The sequence below is a fragment of the Anarhichas minor genome, unplaced genomic scaffold, assembly GCF_050575085.1.
Source record: "Anarhichas minor isolate MPS153535 unplaced genomic scaffold, ASM5057508v1 ptg000136l, whole genome shotgun sequence".
NCBI classification, from domain to species: Eukaryota; Metazoa; Chordata; class Actinopteri; order Perciformes; family Anarhichadidae; genus Anarhichas; species Anarhichas minor.
In genome coordinates, this window is record NW_027466582.1 from 14,387,624 (window position 1) to 14,408,186 (window position 20,563).

The following is a 20,563-nucleotide window of genomic DNA, read 5'->3' on the forward strand; positions in this document are numbered from 1 at the left end:
CACAGAGTCTTCTCAGCTAGCTGTGCTGTGGCTCTTTCCCTCTTCTTGTTGCTCTTAAGCTCTGACAACATGTTGTAAGATGTGAAGTAATCCAAGTGGTAGAACGTAACCAAGTACATTTACTCAAGTACTTACTGAAGTACAAATTTGAGGTACTTGTGCTTTACGTGAGTCTTTTCTTTTCATGCCACTTTCTATTGAATATTGTACTTTTTACTGCACTCCATGTATCTGACAGCTTTAGTCACTTTATATTTGCACACAACACATAACAAGAGCTTATAAAATATGACGTTTTTGTTATAAATTAAACTACCCAACAATATATACACATACAGCTGAAACTATTACCAATCAATAATTAATTGGCAACTATTTTGTATTAGTTTCAGTCATTTTTCAAGTAAAAACAATATATGGTTCCAGTTTCACAAATGTGCAGATTTGCTCCTTATACTTTGAATTATTTTGAATTATTTTATTTAAATTATTTTTGTAATGTTGAGGTAACTCACTATTTTCACAATCCAAAAATCAATCAATTAATAGAGAAAGTAATCAGCAGATTAATCCGTAATTAATAATAATTATTAGTTATTAGTTAATAGTTACAAATGAGCTCTAACTCAACCAACTACAACTGAAAAATCCTGCTTTTACATGATGGTGATAAAATAAATAAAAAGAACAACAGCCACAGGGGATATTTTTTAAATTTTCCTGATTAAACATACTCATTTTAATTTTTGTGGGGTATTAGTACATTTACTAAAGTAAAGGATTTGAATACTACTTACATAATGTCCTCTACACTTGTATACTGTGAAGTATTTCTTGTGTGTCGAGCTAAAGATTCAGTTTAGTTCTTCTGTCTGTCAGTGAAATAAACAGAGTGCCATAAAGAGAACACTGGCAGGTACTGTAGCAGCCATCAGCATATCTTCTTTGACTAATATATGGAAATAAGCTGGAAAACGGGCAAAGTCCTCCTTTGTGTACGAGTCCTGCTAACCAGTTTACACCACCAAAATGTGGAAATGTATTTTTGTGTGAGAGCCAATGTAATGGAGCAATGCAACAAACGGATCCATTAACTTCCACTCTGTTGAACAACCAATTAAACAGCAACGGAGTGAAAGTGGAACGTCTTCGTTCTGCCTCACTGCACTGACCATCTGCAACCCACCGAGACTTATTAAGTTTCTGTTGCGTTGATGCAAAGCAGCAGCAACATGCTGGAAAAGGAGACGATGTGAGAGACACAAACAGCAGAGAAAAGGAAGGGAGGAGGTGACGAACCCGCAGAGAGGAGCTGAGTTTCACAGATGTTTGTGGGGCTCGTGTTGGGCAGAGCGGCCGCTGACAGGCGTCTGGAAAAGGCATCAGCGGCTTTGGTGGAGAATTCTTTTCTCAACGTGGTTTCTTAAAACAGCTGCAGGGCTGTTTCGGGTTGACGTATGTTAACATTATAATTGGTTTGGAATAATCTGGTGAGCACGTACTCGTATAATGAAAAACAAACATGGTGGAAGATGGGAGGTTAGTATAGAAGAACATCTTAGTCTTTCACATTGGCCTCCAGAGTGCGGATGCTTCACTGATGTGGGACCAGTTTTGGCAGCGAACATGAAATGATTTCCCCGCCTTTCAATGTACAAATTCTTTCCAAAATCCTACGTGAAATGGAAAAATGTGTTATCTCCTGATCATGCAAAAGGCTTTTTTTAGTATCACGAACGACGCCAAAGTTCCAACACACATGTATGACAAATGTATGAATGAATGAACATAACAATCACAGGCTGTATGAATGTACTGAATGATTATCGGTAATTATAACATTGAAAAACAAACCACGAGGTAAGTCCGTGTCATCTGTGACTTCCACTGTGTTTCATGACAAATAGATGTTCAGTCAACAGGACGGAGCAACAGCTGCTGCAAAGCCCCTGTAGCACATCAGCATACTGTACACACAGCAGCTCTACTATCCATGCAGAACACATGGGAATGGCTTAACAGGCCCAGTATGCAGTATACAATTATATAAGATACATACTAGACACTAGACAAGAGCCTAATTTCCTTACTGTACTTCAGTGGCTGCGCCTTTCGATCATGCGGACAAATTATGTACGTTATTCCTAGAACCTGCACCGTGTTTGGTGAAAGCGCTTTTAAAGGTTTTTATACCTTCGTCTTGGTGTCGAGCTACAGAGGCAATTCCAACTAGATGGTTTTATTGGCATGCCAGATTTTAAAACAGGATTAAGGATTATTTGAGTGCTGAATGTACTTGTCCTGAAACTGAATGACAATTCTTTGGTTTCCTTTTTATGTGATTTCTTTTATGTTGTTTTTAACTTTTTCGCCTATTTAAAAATAATGATCTGTTATTTGTGTTTTCATGTGGTGCTTGTGTAGAATCTTTCCGCTTCCATCTTGACTGGTACCCTTTTGTAAATGGCGATGGGATTATCTTGGATAAATAATGGTTTGAAAAATTAAAAAGTTGTGGCAGTGTTGCCAACACAAACAAATACATGATAAAAATGTATAAAAATACATAAATACATGATTTTGAATAACGCCTTTTGTTTTCTTTTTGCATGTTATATGTAAATGCTTTAAAAATAGCATTGTAGGTACATTTAGTAAGCAAATGAGATCCTCTCAACCTGCTGATGGGAGATTAGAAACATAATGTTAGATTTCTGCATTATTTCAATTTTATTTGAATCTTGACCAAAATGCATGTGTAGTATCTCTGGTCTTTGTTAAATGCTGTATAATGTTGGTTCTTGACTTGTCAAAGTGAAGTAATGGTAACACATGGACAACACTGATGCCATACATACAGATCAGAAAGGTTTGTCTGTGAGGAATTCAGCTAATCAAGAGGACTTCCTTATCAAGCTGCAAAGCCAGTTAAAGTTATTCAGGCAGCTCATTAGGACAATCCCAGACACGGTGCCCCAACTCAACTTGTGCTGTGTAGTGAGGCATGAACAAGAAAATTAAAAGGAGAAGAAAAGAAGAGCATGACATTGAAAAAGTACACATGCTTGTTGAATATTAGAAAAAAGCATGACAAAGACTTCCAATTCCACCTGAAATAATCCATTGAAACTAACTACGCTGTGCTCTTTGATAATAATAGGAGGTGAACTGGATGGGCTCTATATATAGTAAATCATGTAGGCTTAACAACATGTGGTTAAGTTTCTCAGTGAGACCAACGATGGCTGGCTTGTCTGATGAACAAAAGAAGCTGATGTGTTACAGTTAACAGTGCAGGATATTCACATGGGAATGAGGGGACGTCAGAGGACAAAACATAAAACGATGAGTCACAGTGCTGTGCATGTGTGTGTTTTACATTTTTGGAACATATGCACGTCTGCATGCAGAAGTCAGCCTGTCTGGTTGCATGTTTGTGTTGTGGCGTGGTGGCGAAGTTCATTTATTGATTTGTTGTCATGTGGAGGGAGCACCACAAAGGACTGCTGAGTCAGAAGAAAGACTGATGTAGACAGAGTTTGCAGTAGCTCAATGATTTTACCTTAATAATGTTTGTTTTGCTATAGTTTTTGATTAAATGTTACCGTATAGTTTACACACAAGTTTATGTATTATATGTAAACATTGGTATATTCAGTGGCGGAAGACGCATTTAGATCTGTTAAACCACTCTGTGAAAGGACAAGTAAAAGTCCTGCATTCAAAACCTCTATTATAAGTATTATCAGTAAAATATACATAAAGTATCAAAAGTAAAGGTACAGTGTAATAAATGTTTGTGTTTTGCTCTGATATGTGATGTTTTCTTGATTCATATTACTGCTGCATTCATGTGTATGTTGCATTTGACTGCTAGATGTTTCAGGTCCTTTCTCTACTGTTGGCTAGTTTAATCATCACCATGTGTTTGTAGCGCTGCTGTCCTGTGAGAACCACGTATCTCTTAAAAAGTCATCGTTTCATAAGCTCAGAGAAACAGCACTGTTGTCAGCTTCGTGAACCTAACCAATCCTTTCACAGCGTTATCCATATGATATTGTGCATTTCTGCAAGCGTGATACGATGCTAATACAAAGTATATATTTAAAATGTACTTTTGATCTGGAAATGTCGACATTCAACATATCCGTGGTTCGCCGAAACATACAATGCCAACATGCCTTTTTCCCATATCATATTTGTCATATTCTGCACTTATTTAATAATATATGCAAAACAAACGTTTATACGAAGATCGAATCATCTTTTCTTCCTGTAAAACAAAATATGTGTGCCTATAAGCTAGAATCGACCAATTTCAACCAATAACATCATAACATTCCTTTCATCAATAAATCTGCAACTTTTAGGGATTTGATTTAAGTCCTTCTTGTGACTGTACATCGCTCAAATATTCCGTTTCACTGGGGAGTATTTAAACTACCGGAGCTGAAGGTGCTCTTGCTTCTGTTGCAATGGGACCTTAAGAAAACTGGAAGCGTTTCACTGATCCCTGAGATGAATATGGACGACCCTCATCAGCAAGAACGCTACACAGCAGAGTTTCAGAGTCTTTGTGTCACATGAGCCCATCACCTGTTATAGAAATGAGCAGTTTACAGTTCATAAACATGGAGGGCGGCTGTACTCTGTCTTATTTCTATTATAAGAGCATAAACATTGTTCACACCTTTTAAATTCATACAATACTCTCTCCGCCTCTGCATGTATCCTGTATGGCCACGTTTCTCACTACAGCAGATGTTTCCTGTTGCACTGTGTGGGAGAAATACATGTTTTTCTTGGAATATGAGCAACAGATGGTGAGAGCAGAGCAGGAAAAAAGAAAGGTGTGTTGAGAGATAACACCCTGAATCATGCCGCCATGTAGAGAGAAGGGTGCATTTTTTAGCTGCCTGTCTGATCACATGTCCTTGTTACTGAAGATATAAAAGGATCAGATATATTTTACAGGAGACTTCACAGAGCTGAGACTTTCAATGTAAATGGGAGTTTTTGAGAGGTTGTTCTGAGGAGAGGAGGGATAAGAACTTACTGTAATGCTAATACTTTTACCTTGTTTAGCCCTGAGTATCTTGCATTATGATAAACACACAATAAGTGTAACTTATTGTATCATTCCCTGCTAGTCAAGTATTTTAAAGAGGAAAAGCTGATTTTTCATCTAATTCAGAACCTTCTTTCTCCCCGTGCATTAACTGTCTGAGCATTTATGACGTTCAAGATTTACTTTTTTGCTTTCTTGTCTTCCTAAGAAGCGTGGTCTGCTCATGATAACCTGGGCTTGTAGATAATACCCTCACTTCCCTTAGAAATCAGTGGGATAAAGATTATGTCAGGGTTGCCGATTGTTAAAAGAACCAAGGTCTGATAAGGTGAAAAGTTTGGAGTATAAACTGTGCTTTTGTGTTTGAGATTAACAGTCGGTGAGAGCGGGTGCTGACCTTGAAGCGCAGGTCAAACATGTAGTCTATCATTCACAAAAGGACATGTCACACAAGGTCACGTTCAGCCTTATTCTCACCCTCCACATATCCTCTTCCTCCCCTCGTCTCCATACATTTATGATGAGCTGTTTTATATCTCTACTTTGCTTCTTCTTCATCTTGATCCATCCATATTAATCATCTGGCTCTCTTGACCAAACAGTATCTTTAATGCCGGCTCCACGGTAGAGTATAGATTTGATGATTTAAAAAGGTGACCATCCACCATGACGACAATAAATTTAACAGCCTTAAAACGACACACAGATGATGATATATTATGGTGAGTGGCCAGAGACTGAGCAGCACTCCTGCTCATGAACACATGATGAAATACGAAGTGAGGAGGTCGGGTCTCACCCTACTCGGCTCGTTGACATAAATAACATTTCGATGACGAGTCTCGATGATGTTGCATTCCATGAAAGATTGACGCAGTAGACGATCAGAATTAGACACAGACGCAAAGCTAGTAGAGGTCCACAGCCAATGTGAGTAGCTATGTGAGGCTGTGCAGAGGTTACCGTGGATTCTCACGATATCACAAGATCACGCGTAAATCCATCTTGCCTTGCTTCCAACGACACGGAGAGGCGACTGTTCGTTCTAAACAACAATGGTGGCTGCTGAAGAGGTTAGCGTAGATGCTGCAATGGCCTCAGTTCTATCAGAACTGGAGAGTATTCCCTACTTGAAAGAAGAGCAAAGAACGACACTGAGGGCTTTCCTTGATGGAAAAGATGTTTTCGCTCTTCTCCCGACTTGCCGAGGCAAGAGTTTGATTGACGGATGGTTCATCCGTTCACCTCCCAAGTATTTTTCTTTGAAAGTGCCTGCCCTTTTCCAAACAGTCTCCAATGCCAGCTTCTCAGATGGTTCTGTGTCACAAATCACGTGGCGTGTCAGGGTAGTACAGTGGTGCTTTGAGCAAAATGTTAACGTTAGCGTGCTAAAATGCTCACAATGCCAACGTGCCGATGTTTAGAGGCTATAGTGTTTACCATGTTCAGGATCTTAGTTTCGTCAGCTAACATGCTAACATTCGCCAATTGGCATGAAACACAGCGGAGGTTGGTGGGAATGCTGTTAGTTTCACAGGTATTTGGTCATAAATCCAAGTATTGTAGGAATTTAAATATTGAACTGATGATGGCACTAGACAAAAGGTAGAAATCACCAAAGGTATCACTTTACATCCTCTGGGGACCATGAATGTACCAAATTTCATGATAATCTATCCAGTTGTTGTCAAGACATTTCACTCAAAATCACAAATGCCAATCTAAAGGTGGCACTAAAGGAAAAATCAGAGGTACTTCAAAATCAATAGGAATTATCCTCTGGGGAACATGACTGTGTACAAAATTTAATGACAATCCATTGAATAGTTGTCGAGATATTTCAGTGTAAACCAAAGTGGTTAATCAACAGATTGCTATGTGCTCGCATGGCTAAATACTAGCTGCATGGTTAGAAAACACACTGTTTGTCATTTGGGTGAATGACCCTTTAAGGTGCATTCAGACTCAACCCACCTGTTGTTATTTCTTAAGCCAGAGGAGATAATATCGTCCTCACTTTACTAAAGGTTGGGATGTGAATTATTGAGTTCTTTTGAACAAATCATTTCCCTCCACATATTTTCAGCCTAACAAACTGCTTTTAGTTCAACTTGCTGTTCCTCGTTTTGACGAGTTCACTCCGCAGTCAACTTCTTCTTTTCCAATCACACTGTTTTGTTCCATGTAAATTTGCTTATACTAAAACTGAGGCTCGTGAACATACTGTACTCTATCTTTGTGATTAAGTGCCGAACCACTTCCTCAGAAGTCCATTATCAAATGTTCCCTTGCGTTGAAGGCTGTTACTGTTTTGCCTTTAGACTTTGTTTGCATCAAGTACAATCTTACTTTTGTGCTTTTTACATCCACAAAGACTTTTGTTGAAACTGTTACTGCAAGTAAGATTAGGAGTGGACTGCATAGCATTCCTAAATGTTATCATCGTTTATTTTAAAAACTACCAGATAAGAGAGGGTTGTTGTGCTCAGAGTAGGAGATAAAATAAGTGATAAGTAGCTTATTCAGGCAGGCGGGGACATCAAACCAGCGTGGGATTCTCCTCTCCGAGTGTGTGAAATTCAAAGAATCAAATGATGAAAGCAGTGGCTGCTTATCAGAACTTGACTCCTCCAGTTAACAGTTATTACCAGGACATAAACATGTCTGTGTGACTGCTGTCTATGAGCTTTCTGAATGTGTGTGTGTGTGCGTGTGGGTGTGTGGTGACTGAAACAGTGACAACATCACAGATACAGGAAGTGGCAGGGCTATCTGGTGAAGTTGGTTTCCTGTTGTGGTTTCTCACTTCTGCTGCTGATGTCAAACGACTTCAGCAACAACTCTCACGTCTTCTCGCCACTGGTAGAGGAAGATACTCTTTACTAGTGAAAGTGCAAATACAGCAATGCAAAAATACACCATTATAAGGATTCCTTCATTCAGAATCTTAGTTATGTACAAGTGCAGAAGTATGCAAAATGTACTTAATGGAATACATGTTTTTGTTCTGATATATTATTATATGTGACATTATTAGATTATTAACACTAATGCATCAATGTGTAAGTGGCATTTTACTTTTACTTTATATACAGTGTGGTATTTTAGTCCAGTGGTTCCCAACCTAAGGGTCAGGTCCCTCCACAGGGTCACAAGATAAATCTCAGGGGCTGTGAGATGATTGAAGAAGCAGGAAGGAAGAGAAAATAAATTGAGGACTTTTTTCAAATCTTTGCTTTTTTGTGAAATATTAGTGAGCCTTACCTTTTTGTAACTTGATCAGTTATTTAAAGGGGACATATTATGCTCATTTTCAGGTTCATACTTTTATTTTGGATTTCTACTCGAACATGTTTACACTCTTTAATGTAAAAAAGCCCACATTGTTTTCCTCATACTGTCCGTCTGACAATACCTGTATTCACCCTCTGTATGAAACGCTCCGTTTTAGTGCCTGTCTCTTTAAGACCCCGTCCTGAAAAAGCCTAGTCTGCTTTGTTTAGCGAGGAACATATGACGCACCTTTGCAAAGATAGTTCTCAAGCCGTGGGTGCAGATACTCAGATGAGTGGAGGCGTATATTCTAATGAGCCTGCGACAGGGGAAGGGGAGCCAAATCTGAATGTCTTGTTGAATCACACTTTTTCTGATCTAAGAAGCCCATAAAAACTGACTGGTTCTCTTATTTCACAGTTTTTGGGTTGGTAGGCACTCCAGATGCCCAAATGTATGTGCACAAGCACTGCAAGTAAGTTTTTCATGATATGTCCCCTGTAAATGGAACCATCTAAGGAGAAAATCCCTCTTTGAGGAAGCTGCTAAAGACTCATGACCATCCGAAACCAGACTGATTTTTTTCTGAGGGGCCACAAGCCAAGAAGTAGGGGGGAAAATGTTTTTAACATAGTCTTTTATCAAGGTTATCATATGTTTTTATCTTAAATTAATCTGAAAATCTTAATCTGTAAGTATATTAACTGGGAGATAAATTAAGTGGAGTCAAACATACAATATTTTCCTCTGAAATGTTTTGGAGTAGACATATAAAGCACCAAGTAAAGTACTTTCCAACACTGCTTCTCTCATAAAACTTTAATTTTCCAGTATTTTTTTGAAGAAATAAAATCCTGCTACACAAAGATTTAAGCTGAATTAAGAAGTATTTCGATTTATTTGCTGTTGTTTAGGTTTTTTTTTTTAAAAAGAGGAAGACATTTTTAAACCATTTTTAAATCAGCTGGTCTGATAAAAAGCTTATTTTTCATTCATTACTCACACATGATGTCAGCGCATGTATTCATCCATTTACATCAACACCCACAAATTCAGTCACGGTGACTAATGTGTTTATAAGAAGCCGAGGCTACTGTTCTTCACCCTGTCTGCCTACATGACTAACCACACCGCGGAACCAGCTATTTCTGTCGATGCCGTCACCGCTGTATTCCTGACATTTCACATGTATCTGCCTGATATTCTGTGACCTTTCAGAGTCACTGACAGTCGTGTGTTAATAAAGAGCTGGTGTTTGCATAGATGGGGCACTCCGTTGCTCATTTACACACAATCACACACACACATACACACACGTACGCACACACACACCATTACCCCCAACAACACACAGACAGGAAACCAGCATTTGCTAATTATGTTATGTCGTGTCCACAGGAAGGAAGAAAACCTGCAGTGACACACGTTATCAGTTAGGTGGGACTGCAGACAATGGCTCATCCAACCCATACATACAGATAGGAGTGTGTTTGGTTACTACCTTAAAAGGTCATTACTGTATTTTAGTATAGTGCCTTATTTTTCTTGAAACAATGAAAACACAACTGTCACTGGGGTGAGAAACGTACTGTTGCTCATAGCAGAGGACTGTGTTTTACACATTATTTCCAAAAATGAAGACTGCTGCTTTTGTATCATGAAAAGTGGTACATTATCGATTGATTTTCCAAAAGCTCTTTATAGAAGTTGATTTGTTTTGGGAAAAAAAGAGGTTAATCTAATCCCATTTTGCTAATTTTGCTAAATCGCAGTACGGTAAAATGTTGGACTCAGCATTCCATGCTGTGTCACGGTTAGTCACTAATTCGGGTTTCCGTACACATCATTGCAATTTGGAGAGTTGGTTTGTCTTCCTTATAAAACTGTGGAATGGATCACCATACATTTTCCTTTATACGGCCATAATATAAACAAACTGTCTCCTTATCTCTACTGACTCCTAAAACTAACTTGTGTATGGATGCCTGTGTTTGCTTCATAAACCTATGAGGATACAGTGCAGAGGTTTGTGTGTGTGTGTGTGTGTGTGTGTGTGTGTGTGTGTGTGTGTGTATTGTTGGACAGAGGGACTTGGCAGTGCTGTGTGGTATTCATCACTTGCAGGCTAGGACTGAATTAGGAGACAATGTGACAACAGAAAACACAAAGAATGTTCCTCTCCCACTGTTTGAGTTGGAAATATTTCTGATAGATAACTGAGAGAAGTTACATTTTCTAGCGGATAACAACTGCAGTGTTTTATATAAAATAACATGGTCCATCTCAAACTATTTAAAAAAAAAATATTCATTGTAAGGAGTGTATTGTAAGTTTTATTCAACAGTTCAGACGGACGGAGAGGGTCGGTAATAGTGTATTTGTGCAGCAAGCTAGCCTACGACTCAGATATACATCTATGGTGCCATGATAACATATTAAAAGAATATATTTCTTCTAAAACGATAATCCTGAAACAACCACCATTCATACACTGATGGCAGAGGCTATCATACAAGGTGCCACCTGCCCATCAGGATCTGAACTAATTCACATTCACACCCTTCTTATATACAGTCTATGATTCACGCACACTCACCAATGGCACTACCTCTGAGCCAAAGCCGTCTCCATATATAGGCTATGTTTTTCAACCTATTCAAATACAGTTACATATTATTATTGTTAGGTTGATTTCCATGCATTATTATTTTTATTATTTAATGTAATTCTGTTCAGCTTTTAGAAGTCTCTTATATAAGCTTGTATCTGAATACCTCTCCTGCACAAGCTTTTGTTTACTTTACATTCATTTGATTAAATGTTGGTGAAAGTTTGTTTGTATATGTATTTCTGTACACATCATATATTTTCATATTGATTGTATTTTTAAAGTGCAAACAAATAGATTTATCTAATCATGTTCTTAAAATATAATCATTGGTTTACTGAGCATTAATGTGGTAAAATTAGTCAAATAAATCGGTTGGAAGCTTAAATAAAAAATGAGCCCCCTAATTAATCAACACATAGTGACGTAATCCTTCTTACTACACTAAGTACTTATCATTAACCCCATACACCAGAGCTCCTTTAGTAAAGCAGCGTCATGAATCGCGTTTACCGGGCCTCAAACAGTTAACAGTTTTGCGCGTGCACGGTCATGCATCCAGAGTGTATCGGGAGCGCGCAGAGGCGCACCGGGAACGCGAAGCAGAATCAGATCAGACAGACAGCAGGTCGGTCGGTCGGTCGGTGAGCAGAGAGACAGACCGCGGAAAGTACCGGCGTGAAAACGGCACACCTGAGCCTTTTGGTTTCGGCGGTGGCGGTTGCTTCTCCGGTGGACTAACGTTACTGGAAGTTTTATTCAACAGTTCAGACGGACGGAGAGGGTCGGTAAAGCTGTCCACCATGTCGGGGAGCAGGGAGGAGGAGAGGAGGAAACTGGCCGACATCATCAACCACTGGAACGCCAACCGGCTCGACCTGTTTGAGATCAGCCGGCCCACAGAGGTAGGAGACCACCCCGGAGTAGCAAGAGAGACCGCGGACCCACAAGGCCCTCTCCTGGGGGAATGGGAGACCGTAACGCTGACCAAGACTTGGCTTGAACATGTTGAAAGCCAGGCTGTTGTGGGCAGCGTGGTTTACTCTGTGTCCCCGTACGTGCATGGGGAGAATGAATGCCAAACTCCATTGAAAAATCTGGTGATTTACTATATCGTCATATGTACAGCATACGGCCTTTGACATTGAATGAATATGTGAGCGTTAAACAGACACAGTAAATATTTGTCTACAGATCAGCGCCATGTTTCGGTAACATTCCTTCTTGGAGAAACATTTGAGCGTAACGTTAGCTTAGCTTCTAGCTACCGCCCACAGCTGTGTTTAGCTTGTGACTTAGCCACAGCACGCTAACGTTATATAGTAGGAATTATTCTCAAAGTTGACATTTCATAGAACCAGTTCGTGCTTTGTGCATAATAAATACACCGAATTTGAAGTGAATTCCAACGAGTTGTTGAGTATATTCAGGTAACGTTGAATTTTCGGATATGCGAACGTGAGCGATAAGAGTGGCAACATTGAATTGCCAGATTTTGAATGGAGTTTGGTGTGTTGCTATCTCCAGTACGTATCGGGCTTAGCTAGCTAACTAGTTAGCGAGCACATTACCTGTAGAGCAAACATGAACCCTGCCAGTGGGTCAAACAGAAGAAACCAATTACTGGTATTTGGTACAACACGTATAATTGCTTTTTTAAATGACAAACCAAACTTGTGATGTATCGAGCTGTGCCAGTGTTGGCTGTGTGTAGCAGGGCTTGCAGCAGTGCCTGCAATGGCTGACAACCCCAGTAACACGGCGAGGTTGTTTGATACGCAGGGCAAATTGATAAAAGCTTAAGGTATTAGCAACACGCTGGGGCGTACACGCTTATTCCAGGTAGGGCACTCACAGCAAAGATGCTACCAGCCTGCGAACCAAAACACAATCTCCCTGCCAGTGCAGAATGCAGACCATGTCATGTTGCTCTCTGCATTGTCCTCACACTAGCTAGCTTGGTGCGAGCTGCTCGCTTGACCAGCAATAATTTGACCCTGCAACACATTGAGGACCTGTGCTATAATTAAAAGGCCAGTCTAGACTCAGGTTGGGGTTGTTTACTAATAACATGCCAGGATAAGGAACTCCTCCCTGCAGGATTCAGATACAGCTAGCAGCCAGAGAGCGGCAAGGGCTTGCTGATGTTTCTCGTCTTTAAGGAGTTAGTCAATAACAATCTATCCTTACTCCTCAACTGGTGCATCTCACGCCTAAGTAGTTTTGATTTATAGCTCTGACTCTGATTGCGTCAGCTGCAGCGTTTTTTAGGCGGGCAGCCCACCCCCACCGCTCCTTGGATAAGGGGACCGGGGGGGGGGGGGCACAGGGTCCCCTCTCCTCTTCTTGAGCCGATTAATGTATCAGGATTGAAGCTGGCCAGCCGTTGGCCAGGGTTTGTGCACTGCACACACACACACACACACGTACACGTCTCCATTCTGTGAGGAATGATTAACCCACTCCAGAAGTTCTCGAGGCTGTAATTCTCTCACTGCACAAGGAGCGTTGCTGCTCAGAGTTGAGTCCGGCAGTACGTGATTAAATGTAAGCAGATGCATGGCCTTCCCTGCCACGCCACACCCTACCCCATATGTCAGCTGGTGAAGCCCCCAAGCTGCACAACTGTCCTTCACACTGTCTAGACTACTCTCGAGTGTAGCTGGACACGAACGACGCGACATTTGTAATACTGTTTTACAGTATGATCTGGGATTGACGCTGATTTTTTTTTTTGGGATTTGATCTACCACACACACACAATCATCATTATCTGATAATTGACAACGTTTCATTTCTGTAGTTTGGACCAAACTGCCTCAGAGAGCGGTGAGATCATTCGTGTGATTAGATTAGCCGTGCGTGGGTGATTAGTCTGGAGCAAAGGTTGTCAAACTTTTTAATCTTGCAACCCAAACTGAATAAGTCCTGCTGTGGGACTCATGGTGGGGCTCTTTATAACATAACGGGTACTTGTGTCACGTGGGGACTCACCACAGGCAGAGACGTGGGGCTTACTGTTGCAGAATTAAATAAACACTGGGCTTGAAAGATGTAGCACAATACATGTACTGCAATTCAGACGCAATCGCACCAACCGTTGGTTTTATTTGGATCCAAAAAATTGTGGGAATGTTTACTTTGCTCCACTTTTGTATTTAGGCTGTCCAGGTTCACACTGCCTGGTTGTAAGTTGTAGTATTCTGTTTGTTTGTGTGTGTGTGTGTGGTGGGGATGGACATTGTTCAGGATACAAACACATTATTAGTTGTCCTCGTATGTTTTAACACTAATCATCCAGATCAGACCTTTGCTATTCACAATATGGTTGCATTGAGTAACTGCTACATGTCACTTAAAAATGATGTCCTCAGACAGTACTGTTTAAAGAGATGCACTGTTTAAAAAAAATTGTGAGCACAGTCTGCAGCAATCCTCCCCAAAAAGAGTTTGGATGCTGTCGGCTGATATCTAGAACTTCCTGTTGCTTGGAAAGCTGTTTATAAGGGAAATGTTGATGTCAAGATTGTCCTGAATATAACCTGTGATATAGAGTGCAGTATCGAAAAACAAGTTAGTGACTTAAGTCTTGGTCTTAATAAATTTGGAACAAGTCCTTGATGCCCAAACTCTACGTGTGCTCTTGATCATTCTAATTTACAAGCTCTGGTGCACTGGCAGCTTGAGCCTAAACAAGGATTAAACTAGAGTGTTGGGGTCACATATCTAACACAGTAAGAGTCCATGCTGCATCAAATAGTACAGGACAAGCAGACCTTGTCTATAGAGCAAGGGACAGGGCAAGATGCATGATTAGAGTAGATAATTCATATCACCGTACAAAAGTACTTTCAGTGTTCACTCACTGTTCAGTCAGGCAGTATGTAGTCATGACTTCATGAAGTGGCTGTGACAGTGTTGTAGTAAGAAGGCAGCACTTTATAAGCCTGGTGTTACATGTGACATTGTTGTTATCAGGCAGGTCCGACGTATATTATGTTGACATTTTCCTTGACCGGGGCATTTGTCGTTAAATGAGGACACTTCCTGTATATAAGTGTGATTTGCCTTGGATAAGCGCTGACTCGTGTAAACCTGTCTGCATCTCTTATCAGGAAAAGGTTTGAGTTTAGGGTCAGACCCGTTGACCTCCACCTTTTTTTTTTTATTTGCGTGATGCAGGTAAGACTGTTCTACAGCTTGTACTGAGTGCTGACCTATGGAATTTCTTTTTCCCACTTTATTCTCCGAGCAACTCAAGAGAGGCTTATGGTTTAAAACGGGAACGGCAGCTTTTTTGTCCGTCCAGTGCTCCATCGATCCTTCTTCTTCACCACCAAATCAACTCCACTGACCTCTCAAGATCTCTCTAGGCTGCCAAATATTATGTTATACATTTAGTTATTAACTTTGCACACACCTACACTGTGGCTTGATTGCTTGTCAGCATGTAGATCACAGATTAGGAGGATCTTAGAAAAGGTATTGGATCTACATTTAAGACTTTTAAACAAATAAAAGCCTTAAATAGACTTTATAGAACTTTTAAGTTGTAGGAGCGCTGGACATCTTGGCAAACATTACAAGGTTAACGCAGTATGACAGATTTTTTTCTTTTTATCAAGTCTGCTCAGCTGAACAGATCCAAACATTTTGTATTTAAATGTACACTGTCCTGGTATAATTCCTTAACCTTATGTTGCTGATTAATTTTGATGTGCAAACAGCTTGTTTCTCTTGTCGTTGGTCGTTTTTTTCCCCTGCTTGTTGAGATGGTCTTAAACGCTAGCCGCTTCCTGTCTTGAATTGGTCTTTGAAACCTGCAGATGAGGAGGCTATAACTGTGGAAAGCCGACTTTGCCCGTTACTGCACGGTGTGACAAAACGACACGAATCACTTGCGATTATTGAAGTATAACAGCTCATCGTACTCCGTGCACACGGCTGTGCCGTACAACATGCTGACTGACGTGGAGGACGATCTCATCTTGATCTTGAGGAAAAGGTTGATTTAAAGGAAAAGGTGCTTTGAAAGGACAGTGTTTAGCAGCAGATACGTATATGGTGGAGAACTGTGGCTAAAAATACAACCAGCGTGTCTAAATATGGCTCTCAATATGTTCCTCAGCTCCACTGTATATTGCATGGCTGTATAGGATGTCAATGTGTTGGTGTACTGCGATATCCAGTGTAGCATCCTCACTGTGGCTCAAGGAGGAAAGACTGAGAAACGGGGGGGGGGGGGGTGTTGTAACACTTGCAGGAAACTAAAGGGTACAGGTTTACGGCAAGAGTTACCACACATCTGGTCAATGGTTTCCTTACAGCTTAATTAAAAAACTTGCCCAGTAGTGGAGCAATACTGTATTGTTGCTTTTGCTTCGTATGCAGAAAAAAAATCAGAAGGATAACAGACAATGAAAGCAATTATTTGTAGTCATACAGCACTATGTCATGCTATTAGTTGTTCTAATTGCACCGACTGACTGGCTGAGTTTGAGGTGAAAGGCTTTTACAAGCTGGTAGCTCGTGTCCACCTTCTTTCCTCTGGGATGTGAACACGGCACGTAAGCAGTCTCGCCGTGACATCAGCGGCCACTCCCTCCTTTCCCCTGTTGCACAGGAAGCAGGAAGCCGACAGGAAGTGTGTGGTGCGTGGAGATAGTGGGTTTCCTGTGGTTTGGTTAGAACGACTGGGTTGTTTTCAGAGGGATGCGTGATCAGATTTTGTTTCATTATATCAGCTATTTCCAGATTTCAGTGCTCCAGAATAACTCTTCAGGCTGCTATGTTTCGGTGCAGCAACCCATGTCCTGTTTCTAGATATTTAGTGACATTATTGATCAATACTTTGTTCTTGTTTTGGTTTATTGACATTGTCATCGATTAGAATACTGAAGCTTAGGTTATTTCATCGGAGCAAATGTAATATAAAATGTATCTAAAGCCAACCTGTGCATTGATTTGCAAAGGGACAGATACTTCAATATAAACGGTATGGCAAAGTCTTTGACGGTCGGGCTGCAGCTAACGAGTGTATAAGGAGAAATGTTGGGTGAAAAATGACCATCGCAATTTCCTAGAGCTCAAGATGACATCTTTTAAATGTCTCGTTTTGCCTGACCGACGGTACAAAACACCAAAATTCAGTTTAGTTAAATGTAAGATGAGAAAAAGCAGTGAATCCTCACATTCGAGAAGCTGGGACCATTCTACTCTTGGTTTGTATTAATGGATCTCTCGGCTGGTGTTTGACTTTGACTTAAAGGTCAGTGTCGGCCTGGCGTTGTACCTGTTTAAAGCAGCAGCTGCTGGTGATAGTAGCTGCATGTTTGGCAGCAGCACAGTGGAGGCCTGGTTAACAGATTTGCTGGCCTCAGCCACAACTACAATACCATGAGCACACACACACACACACACACACACACACACACACACACACACACACACACACACACACACAAGCTGGCCGCTCTGTGCATTTATCTCTGTTTGCATTGTCCCTCTGTGTGTTCATCGGCCATGCCCTCCCTCCCTCCCTCTTTCTGTCTCTCTCTCATCATGTCATGTAGCCGCTAGCTGGCTGTGTCACCATGGTAACGCAGTGGCTGTGATGAGCTCACCAAAAAAAAGGCTGTTCTCTCTCACAACCACACACTACACTCTGTAGTTAACAGGCTTGTAAAAGAAGTGTGTGTGAGAGAGATTTTTAGTTATGGTTTAAGGTGTTCTTAATACAGGTCAAAGAGGCCCTCATCAGTGAGCGTCATGGTTGGATTCACCTGAAGTGAACACGCAGTAAAGCTGCTGTTTGAGTCGCAGGTGGGTGGGTTGACTGTGTGGGTGTGAGACAAAAGCTAAACTATGCGTCTTCATCAAAGGTGCTGCAGTCCCTAGATTCTATGTGGAGGATCCCACTGAAGCTAAGGCCCCATTTGGGACTACAGATGAAAAATAGCCTTTTGGCTAACTCTGGCACATTTGCAGAAATGTTTTTATTAATGTGCACTGTCCCGTTCAAATAAACCAATAAAAAAAACAAAAAAAAGGTACACGTGTCTTGTATTCAGACATTGTCCATATACATGCGTTGGCCAAATCACAAGTCAAAATGGCAGACCCTCTTGGTTTACCCAGGCAGGCCGTGTACAAATTAGGGTCAGCCCTACTGCAGTCCAGAAGGGTGGTGGTAACTACTATGTTAACGGCAAAAATTGTTAGAAGAACGGTTATAATAACCACTCACTGGATGTAGACTGTGCGTGTAAGTCTGCCATTGGCCGCCTATTTCAGCATCCGGCATTCTCCTCCCGTCTGCGCCATCTATTTTCACAAGTGCACCGTCGCTGCAATCTGTGCTTAGCGCTTACACCTTTCTTTAGCGCTGACACAGCATTATGGAGATGGGTCCGGCTATGCGAGAAAATCTATGAACTAACAAACACATGGGTGACTTTCATGTTTGGACTACGAGCAATGCAAAAGCTGAATCGTCTTCACTGGCCTCTCGCTCACGCCACTCCCTCACACATGCAGATCATTCAGCTTGAACTGATCAGGGATCAGATGAAAGTGCAAGAAAGAGGGCTAATTTCAGTGAGTGGCTATTATCACAGAACGCTTACTGATGTAGTTCCACTTGGGAGCAGTAAAGATTACGTTTGCATCTTGGCGACATTGCTGGAACAAATCACCTCCGGAGATGCAACAAGTGCAAACGGGCTCTAACATGGCCCTCCTAAAAATGTGGTTTTAAGGAGACCACAAACATGATTAGTCTGCTTGTGCTGCATTGTTTTTCCTGGTTTGCTGGTAGAGTTTGTTCACAGGCAAGACGACAGGGCACAGAATCGCTGCACTGATAAATGTAGTCTGAAAAGGTGAACGAATAACAACTCGCCGTGTGAAGTGAAAATGGGTGAAGGCTGAGTAGGATGTTAATGGGAAGGAGCATGGATCCTTATCAGCTCTCTGGATAAATGTAAACACAGTGCAGGTGTGAAAGATGGCTTCATTTAACCGTTCCTTCTTTATACTTTTGTTGTTCTTAACTTGTTTGGACAGTCCTTCACTGTTGTATTGCAGTGCTTTGATTTTCTAATCAGCTCTCGAGAAGACGGGATGGGCGTATATTTTGTTGATTTTCGTGGTTTATCTGATCTTGCTTTTAATGTATGGGTCATTCCATTCTGTTAACTTCATAGGACTTGTGTTACAAGTGTAAGAAGTGATCGTTTACATAAAATTATTAAATGCTGAAGGAGTAATATAACATTGAACATAAATGTTGTATATATCTGCAATGAATATAAATAGTTACTCATAAAAAAGGTTTAAAGAAATTTAAATGAGCCTTGGGTAAAATTACAGTCAAAATTTCTTAAAAAGTGGTATTTTTAGCACTGAAGCTAAGTTTAGCAAGATCTGTGGCTCCCATTTTCTGATGCAGGACCTACTAACTTCTAGATGTGATAGATCTATATTCGTACACAGAATTGATATCAAGATCTAATCTAATTTAATATTAATCGAGATCAATATTTGGCCGCAAGAAAGTGGAAACTATTGGATATATCTTTTTTTTTCAAATTTAAAGAATCTTTTTCTTTGGTAAAATTATATTCAGTTTTATTAATTGTATTACTGTAAAACATTCAATAACTAGCTATTTACATTAAATTACTCTTGGGGTTTCTTTGATTGTTCAGTACAAATTCCAATCCAGTCCAGCAAAAAAGGGCCTTGAACACACAAACTCCAAAAAAAATCATAACTTGTAGATAATTGGCAGTCGAGATACAGGATTTTGCAAGGCCCCTGTACATTTAATAGAAGTTTTCAATTTAATTTAATTTCAAGTAAATCCAAGACATGAACTGGTCTTAGTTGTTGTGGAATGACCCGTATTTACCCCTAGTTTGACCCTGTAGACTCCCGGATGCTGTGGCCTCTCGTTTTTCTCACTGCAGCTCCGGCCTTCTAACGCCCCCCGTAGGCTTCAGATAATCTGAGCACTGCTTGTGTCTGAGAGTCCATCTCCACAAGTGTCTGCCCAACAGTCCAACCAGTTGCAGCTTTAAATGTCACATTTCATGGCCAAACGGTGTGTTTGTGGTGCGTGTGTGAGGGTAATCGCTCCACAGCGCTTCATTACGGAGCCGGGCAAGAGATCGCACGCACGCAAACACACACGCAAACACACATGCAAACACAAATACACACACCGACAGACGGACTGTCATGATTGGATGGGTAACCTTGTAGCTCATTTCCATCCGCCAACCGCTGCTCATTCATGTTGATTTCGGTTCCGTCGTGTTTCTCACCGGTTGGGCGTTTTACGGTTCAAACAATAAGTTTGCTGTAATTTCACTGGTTGCAAGTTGTCACATTCACTCAGTGTAGAATGCTGCTGTGGTGCACTCAATTCTGACAGGATGGACATTTTTTTTTAAATCGTAACCCCCCCCTTGACATTTCTGCCGTTGAGTGTGAATTCTCCAGTTCAGTATCCAATCTTTGTGCGGCCACATCGCTCACCGTGGCAGCTGTAATTAATGCAGCTGGCCTCGGTCTATTGGCTGCTGCCCGTTAAAAAGAAGGATGAGGGTCAC